The sequence below is a fragment of the Gastrolobium bilobum genome, unplaced genomic scaffold (genome assembly GCF_033153095.1).
Source record: "Gastrolobium bilobum isolate Gb01-03AN ecotype WA unplaced genomic scaffold, APGP_CSIRO_Gbil_v1 utg11277, whole genome shotgun sequence".
NCBI lineage: Eukaryota > Viridiplantae > Streptophyta > Magnoliopsida > Fabales > Fabaceae > Gastrolobium > Gastrolobium bilobum.
The window spans coordinates 52335-61290 of record NW_026895347.1 but is presented as its reverse complement, the minus strand read 5'-3'; the positions used below and the strand labels follow the sequence as shown (position 1 = coordinate 61290).

Below are 8956 nucleotides of genomic sequence, written 5' to 3'. Positions count from 1 at the left end.
TAGCCTGAACACTAGCAAGCTGCATCTTGTCAAGCCTTGATGTTAAGTTTGCTACCTGCTGAGATAACAAATTGTTTTCAGCCAGCACCGCATCATTACCTTCCAATTGAAGGATACGTCTCTTAGGCTTTGCTGACAACCCTTAGTTTTCGTTGGCAGCCATCCTCTCAATCAGCTCAAGAGTCTCGTTTGCTCTCAGAGTTTTAATAGTGCCTCCTGCTGCACCATTCAACACCATTTGAACCTCAGGTTTGCAACCATTGAAGAAGATTCTAACCTGATTACCAGTAGTCAGGTTATACTGAGGACACCTTCTCATCAAATCCTTGAATTGGTTCCATGCTTCACATATTGATTCACCCTCAGATTGAGTGAAATTGGTGATATCATTCACCATCTGGTTGTACTTCTCCATCGAGAAGAACTGAGCAAAGAACTTTTGTGATAAATCATCCCAGGTTGGAATGCTTGCAGCAGGCTGTCGTTCCAACCAACTAAGAGCCTTTCCCTTAAGAGCGAAAGGGAACAACCTCAATCGGATTGCATCGTTAGACACCTGGGGATGTTTGGTGGAGTCACAGATCTTCAAGAATCTGTCAATAAACCTATGAGGATCTTCATTATTCTCTCCTCCAAACTGAGCTCTCTCTACCAATTGAATATGGGAAGACTTGAGCTCCTAATTGTTGACAACATTCGGCTGAGCAATACCCGCATTGGGCCTGTTGAACAATGGAGTTAGAATGGTATCTATGAGTGGATTATCTTCTTCATTGTTCCCTGCCATGGTGTGTGCTTCTTCAGAAAGAATTTCTAACTTGTCGAATGCAAGCTTCTGCCGAACAAATTTTCTGTATCTCTTTTCAGTCTTTGTAATCTCCAAATCTAGTGGAAATTCTGGCTTTTTACCTCGCATTGTAGCTAGGACACACTCACCATATGATCCCCACTTCTTACTCTGGATTGATTTACAATATTCAATTATATAATTACTCAGATAAATTATTATCTAGAATTAATTAATTAAATCCCAATCCCTTGGCAATTTAACCCTTTAACCTCAATTGGAATCCTAATCCCTTAGTAACCCCTCATGAGAATTAAGCAATGAACTCAATAATTTAAGCATCTGCATTTAAATATAAATCTATTCCTAGCATACATAGTAATTGTTATCTTACCCTCTTTCAAGATGAAAACCACAATATTCCTATCTAGGGTTCTAACCCTCAAACTATCCTCAACTATTAGATTTATCAAGTCTAACAAAGAAGATATAAAATACGCACAAGGTAAAGATAAAGATAATTATATAAACGAAAAACCATAAATCAATCCATTGTAACAAGGGTTCACATAGGGTTCGTGACCCTAACTACAATAAAGAAAAAACTAGCCAAACATAATCATGGCTAAAAAATCCAATATTCATAAAAACATAAAGTAAAAGAGAAAGAAGAAGAAGAAGAATAACAAGAATTTCTCTCTGGAGCTCTCCTTCTGACGCACGACGGTCTCCTTAGGTCCAGAATACCTAATTCTGTGCTGAGCCTTCTTTTTATAATCTTCTTTTTCATCTTCCAAAATTGCCCTCTTGAAAAGCATGGGCAGTGATTTCTGCAAACTGGCGCTCTCAGCGCCAGTTCCACGCCAAGAGCGTGGTTGCCTCGAAATCATCACGCCATCAGCGTGAAATCCACGCTATAAGCGTGGGAGAAAGGATGGTTTCACGCCATCAGCGTGACATCCACGCTATGAGCGTGGATCTTCATTTTGGCAAGTCTCCATTTTACTCCAATTTTGTATGCTTTCCTACAAAATCAGCATAAAATCAGTTGAACAATCCTGGATTTAGAATTTCAACAAAACAACAATAAACGTTGCCTTTCTACTCAGGATTAACAGTTAATCTTCCTCTTTTTGGCTTGAATTTACCCATATGCTGAAGGCATATCAGACCCCAGGCTAACTAGAACTCCCTCACGGAGACCTATTCAGCGGAAGTCCGCAACGCCATAAGGCAATCTATCTACTGGCCATAGATACGGTACATCCTATATACCCAATATATATATATACACACATATGCATGAGCATGGTATAACCACATCATTGACATACACCTCCAACCACTACCCTAATGGGCATGGTGGAGCACACGCGGGGTTAACCCCAGTACCAATTGTAACACCCCGTGTATACCCGGATTGTTATCATATTACAGTATTAAGTGTAGCTCAATTAAATGTGAAAGCTAACTTTTTCTTTTCAATTATGATGTCATTATTATTAACCGAGTTGATTACTTATTTCTTTTTCAAAACATTGCCTGTATGTAAATTGCAAGAAACAACTAACTGAAAAACCTCATAATATAAGTGTGTATCTAGTCACAGTACTACAACACGTAGACCAGACTGAAAGTAGAATTGGCCTGACGTATGTCATACCTTGTTCGTGAAAACTCAAGATGATCAAGGTAGGTCTGAAGGGTTCAGACCCTCTAACGTTGATCCACACCACCCGCGTCTAGATACAAGAACTCCTTCCAGTAAGACCGCTGATTGATCACCACAATAAGGCTTGCTATGCGCTCAGTGTGTGATGCAGGAGGCTAGGTAAAAGTGTTTAGAAGAGTGAAGTGTTCTAACAGAAAACCTCACAAGGGGCGCAAAGATGAGTAGAGAAAGGCTTGGCTTTTCACACAAACCTAAGGAGGAACTCACTGCTACTTAAGCACACAAGAGGAGCCTTTTAAGTTTCAAAAACAAATCATATTTTTCTCCCAAAAATCTGATCAAAGTGGCGCCCTTGGGGAGAGAATAAGTGGAGTTGTTGCATTTCAAAAAATTGCCAACAATAACCCAGAATATTCTCATGAGACTAAGTTCAAAACCTAGTCAGAAATCTGATCATGAATCATCATATAATCAGCTATATGGTGCGCCCCATATAGCCTAAAAGGTGACTAGATACATTTGAGTTAGTTGCATTTCAAACTTAAATCAACTCACTCAAATATTCTCCCAACAGACCGTATCTTCTGGAGCTGATTTTGCTCATCAAATCTAGCCAAAATCAGCACCCCGTTATCCTTGGATTATGTCCAAAAGATCTCCTCCTGATATGTTCCAACAAGATCTCATCTTATCCTTTTGTTATGAAACAACTTTTTATAGCCAATTCAAATTCGAATTTCAAACATTTGAATTCAAACTTTCAAACACTTAAATTTTAAATTCAAATTCAAATTCTAAATTCAAATTTCAAAATTCAAAATTCAAAATTCAAATTTAACATTCAAAATTCAAAATTCAAAATTCAAAATTCAAAATTCAAAATTCAAATTTCAAATTCAAAATTCAAATTCAAAATTCAAAATTCAAAATTCAAATTTCAAATTCAAAATTCAAAATCTAAACATTTGATAATTAATTTAACTAATTAAATTAATTAGTAATGTCTTGGACTATCCAAGCTCATTACTTTGATCCATGCGCCCTCCACCCTATCTGTGGAGTTCCAAACTACTTCTTGGGCTAATAACAATTGTTAGGCCCAATACCTTTAATGCTAGAGCATCTAGACAATTAGGTGTTAGTGTGTGACCCATTAGGTCCAACATAGCCACTAACATAAATGGGCTTGGGCCCAATAAGCCCACAACCCATCTAATGACAACACAGAGCACTAGCAATGCTTTGTTGCCCCGGAACTAGTTAGATTAATGACTTGATCATCCTATTACACATATTTGGTTGCCGTATATATTTCCTTTCGTCTCGGTTACCTTCCCATAAAACCTAGGGTAAGGAAGCGTATCAACCCCTGCGGTTTAGGGTAAGCTTTATTCGAAATAGGGAATCTTCAATTTACAGACTCTAAAGGCAGATCATCTCATGATCTCTTTTACTATGCATAGATTCCCGAGTCCCTGTAAATATCATCCCGATTTCTCCGGTTTACAGATAACCTAATCTCTCACAGAGATTTAACGAATTCCTTCAGCTTATCACTCTAGCCCTGTGTTCTTTCAGGACAAGCCCAACAGTATACCTATGAGTCTCCATGTTTCAGGCAGATGAGGTGCACAATCAAAGCATGCCTTCTAGAACACAGTCTAGGTAATAACTTCTGGTCTTAGGAAAGACATACCCAAATATAAAGAGACTACTCTAATGATACTCTCTATGAGAGTTCCTCATAGAGTCTCTTTGTGGGTCTGTTCAGTGCGAGCTATACCCTTATAGGTCCACCCACGACTTTAGCTAAGACATCCATATCTGTAGCTCATGAGGTCTTTACCTTGCATCCAAATACAAGTAGATAAGTCGTGCTAGTCTTACCCGAGATCACTGATCCCCATTCTCAGTGTCTCTAGACTAGGAACATAAAATTAGGAATAAACATGCAGTATCCTTGAATCCTCATGATCGTGATCTCATCACAGATACTCAAGAGATACCTATTTTATTCCAAGGGGTTTATCCAGTTACTCATATAAATATTAATAGTAATATTGAGACAAAATATGAAACAGGATAAATAGTGCTTTTATTTGTGACAATATAAAAGGTCTACATATGTCCTAATCTAATCAAAATATTGTCTCTAGGACATCCATATACTAACACAGACAATATCTGATACATTATACAACTTCAACATAAACCAACAAGTCTGAAATCAATGTGGCATGGACAATCTCCATGCTCACCAAATAAACAGCGTAATATCAAGTCTCAATACAATAGTCATAACAGGAGATATCCGGCATAATCATGTAAAATAGCTAAATCATAAGCATGCATCAGTCAGCTCAACTCCGGCCTCCTGCCGCCCGAGGTCTCAACCCCTGCGGTACCTGAACCTGAAAATGTGCCCCAAACGTGAGATGAGATCTTGAAAAAGAAATCTCAGTAAAGCAAGGGGTCCTCAAGGATCTCTCCACCCCAAGCTCACATACATGTGCAATGTAAGGTCAAAAGCAGTATAATAATATAAGTTCCAAAATCTGTGCAATGCAACATATAATCATGTCATGTGTGTCAGAATTCTACTGGCCAGAGAACATGTAGGAATTACATACGTCTATAACCTACAGTAGTACAAGACTCTACTTGTACCCACTCACAGAATCACCATCTTGTATGACGCTACATACTCAGGCTTACCGTCTAGGTGGAACATCACATACATGTTATAAGGCACTTGCACTTAACAGTTCAATAGCATTTCAAATAATCATCATTTCATAAAAACACATCATACATATAAACCATCCCTCCATGAGGTATAGTGGAACCAACAATGGATAAAACCGAGGACACAAAATCTTACCTCTTAAGCGATCAATCCCAAGTTAAGAGTCCACAATAGCCCACAGTCACCAAACAGTCCACTCACAGTCTGTTTAATAATAGAAACATTATCAACATTTCAACTCTATACATTAATTACATTACGATAACATTTCCTTTTTCGTTTACTTCTTTTCTAGTTCATAATTATCAAGCATTAAGCCCCACAATTAAAGGTATTACAATTTTCCAACAGTAACACTGACTTCCTAGGGCATCATGCCCAAATGGAGGCTTTCTTATGCATTAAAACTGGTTTCTGGTCATTCTGACAGGTGGGTAATCGACTACCAAATAGTGGGTAATCAATTACTCAACATGGTAACCGATTACCAAAACAGAGTAATTGATTACTGCATATGGTAACCGATTACCAATGAAAGGTAATCGATAACCACGCGGACATAATAGCAATCTGCAGAATTTTTCTGCATAATCCGAAGTGGTAAAGGCTTCCAATGATCAAAAGCTCAATTTTGTTACAAAACAGATGTTCATTATCACTTATTAATCCTAGATTAGCAACCCTTAACTTGAATAATTAAAGTTATCTCTTTTCATGACATAAACAAGCTATTTTCATGAAATTTCAAAGGGAATGTTCAAGGTGTACCCATGGAGTCTCAAGAACTCAAAAAAGAAGGTGACTTGGGACCTTAATATCACCCCATGCTGCTGCCAATGTAGAACCACGAATTTGATCACCAAGCAAGGTTCTTTCCCTTCAAATGTGGCTACTTGAAGTCACCAATGCAAGGAAAATGGCTCAACACCTCTAACTAATGGAGTCAGCCCCCACAAGCTCAGAAAATGAAGCACAAGCTCCCAATAACACACTCCTCACACCCCCAATGCTTGCTACAAGTCTACCCAATGATGGAAAAGGGTTTCAAGAAGAAAATGTGGAAACTTTGGTGCCAAATGGAGGAAAGCTCAAGTTTTTTAAGGGAGGAGAGGATGGCAGCCAAGAGGGTCAGAAATCCCACGTAGAAGAAATGAAATTTCTGACCTAGGGCTTTGTGCCCATGTATTTATAGCCCACTGAAGTGTAATCTGTCGGTATTAGCATTAATAGCTACACTAATTATTTTAATCTAAAAATTCACATTCTGAACCTAGCCATTTTCTAGGATTTTTTATATTTTTATATTAATTTTTCGCAACACTTTTTCGGTACGCATTTTCACGCTGTCGATATTAGTTCTGACATCAGTTCTCATTATTTCGACTTCAAACTTGATATTCTTGACTTAAATATTATTCTAAGAATATATACATACTCTTTATAATTTTTCGAGATACTTCACCGGTAGGCACTTATATAGTAAAGCAGAACCGGTATCTGCACTTTTCGTCAGAAAAGCGACTTTTAATATTATTAAGCACTTACTACAATTATATAAGTCTTCTAATAATTATTCAAGGTCAATTATGGAATTTTTTCATAAACTCGTAATTAATTATATAAATTCTTAATTTAACGGTGCAGGTTCTTACACTAATGGATTACCTTATTGAAGCTCCCAAGCTAGGTTGCTCCAATGCAAGTTACACAATAGCTCAGTCCACCCAGAAATGCCTACACAAGGTCATTCTCACGTTCATTAGAACAATATAAAGACCACTCACTTGACCATTCAAGCATTCATGAAATTTGACATAAATACTTACCACAATCGTTTTGGTCAAGGATAAAAGGCAATCCACCAAGCTCATTCCTCAAGGATCACGTTCGTGGGAGGTAACCTACAACGATCACACATAAGATCATCAATTCAATTATGCATCAAATTAAAATACAACACAATGAACTCCCACACACTCAACACCCCATTTCTGCCATTAGGCCCAAAATTACCAAATGATGTTGTAATTTTTACTTCAAGGTTTCTATGGCTTCCTAAAGCCCATGGCAACCTCAATTCAAGTCCAACACATCATTCAATTACAATTCAACACCATTTTTCCTAAACTTTCCCTTTTAGGCTGAAATCACAACCGACACACCTCAAATGATTTTGCTTCCAATTAACATGCATCACACCATCACAAACCTTTTTAAACTTGGTCCAAATCCTCACAACACCCATTATATCAATTTCACATCATCCTTCCTTATTTTCTCCTACATGGCCGAATTGTGCTTGTCCATATACCAAGGGATACTTAATTCAATTCCACACTTTAAACACATCATACGACCTATAATTAACCAATACAACTACTCCGCAACTCAATTATACAATCACACCACAATCTCCATTCACAAAGTCTTGTTCATGAACACAAAATTTGCTTAAGTTAACTTATTTTTTCTCAATAATTTTTATGAGTTCAATCATCATAAAACATCATTCTAAGACATATTTATCTAATGCACATTTTCAATTTAAGGTCCCCAACCACATCAATTCACATACACATAGCTTAGGGTTCATAAATTCAATCCACCAATTTATCCAATGAAAAGTGTTGAAACTTACCAAGGATCAAGGCCTAAGACTCCTCCACACAATACCCAAGCAATGGCTTGAGGAACCAACACCAAGAACACCAAGTTTCTCCAACAAAACCGTGGAATAGGTCTCATTTTACTCTCAATATAGAGGGTTTCAAGGCTTGAGAGTGGTATGGTATGGTTTAGATGGTCTTTTACTTAAAATTTCATTTAGTGAAAGTTGTGTTTTGGTGATGAAAATCCAAGAAGAAATTTGCCTCCAATGGTGGTGAAGGCCGTAGGTTTTGAAGGAGAAGGGGGAGAAAAGGTGGAGATGCAATAGTGTTTTCACATGTGGCATAATTCCACTTAAGTGGGTGGGTCTCACTCGCCACCACGTGCAATTCAAATTATTTTGAATATCCCACTTAAACCACTAAACTCCAATTAATTCTTAGACTATTTAGAAACTTCAAATTTTAACATTCACCAAAGTCCTTTAGTTTCCCTTCAGCAGATGAATCCAGAGTTTTCCGGTCATTCGGTGAAATCACAATTTTAAGATTTTATGTGCATTGTGGGCACCTTCCACAAAAAAACTCTAATTTTGAACAATTTTCATCAGAAATTATAATTCTTAGTCCTTCATACCATTTTTAACTTATTTCCAAACCTAGAGCTCAAAATTCATTCGGCATGCTTTTCGGTGCAACTGTACCGTTGTACTTTTACCCAGTAAAAATACTATTCATCACATTTTCTGAAATTTTCCTATCCTCTCAATTTTTCATTATGAATCCAATTCCAGGGTTAGTTTTCTATTTGAGACCTTCTACTCACATTTTATTTACTAGGATTACGTGTTTGGCAATTTACCGTTTTACCTTTTTTACGTATTTTGACTCCTAATTCAGAAATTTCATTAATCCTATCCTTTAGTCTATATTCTAACTATGATTATGTGTTTTAGAATTACGAGGTGTTATAATGCCCTTATCGAGGTAAAGGTTCTGAGGCTCATGCTGAAGTTTGTTATGTGTAATTAGTGATCACACCATGTCGGTCTTTGGTCAAGACCGACCTGCTTTTTGTCTTCATCTCGGACTTCATTTTGTGGGCCTCCTTTATCAAGGTTCCTTATTTGGACATCGAGATTGTG

At 37.3% G+C, this 8956-nt stretch overlaps 1 non-coding gene across 1 annotated transcript; it reads left to right on the top strand.

The window, feature by feature from the left end:
* Positions 1-293: 293 nt before the first annotated feature.
* LOC133306560 (small nucleolar RNA R71) lies at positions 294-399 on the top strand. Its single transcript, XR_009750912.1, has one exon. It is a non-coding gene; the product is annotated as a small nucleolar RNA R71 (small nucleolar RNA).
* The last annotated feature ends 8557 nt before the right edge of the window (positions 400-8956 follow it).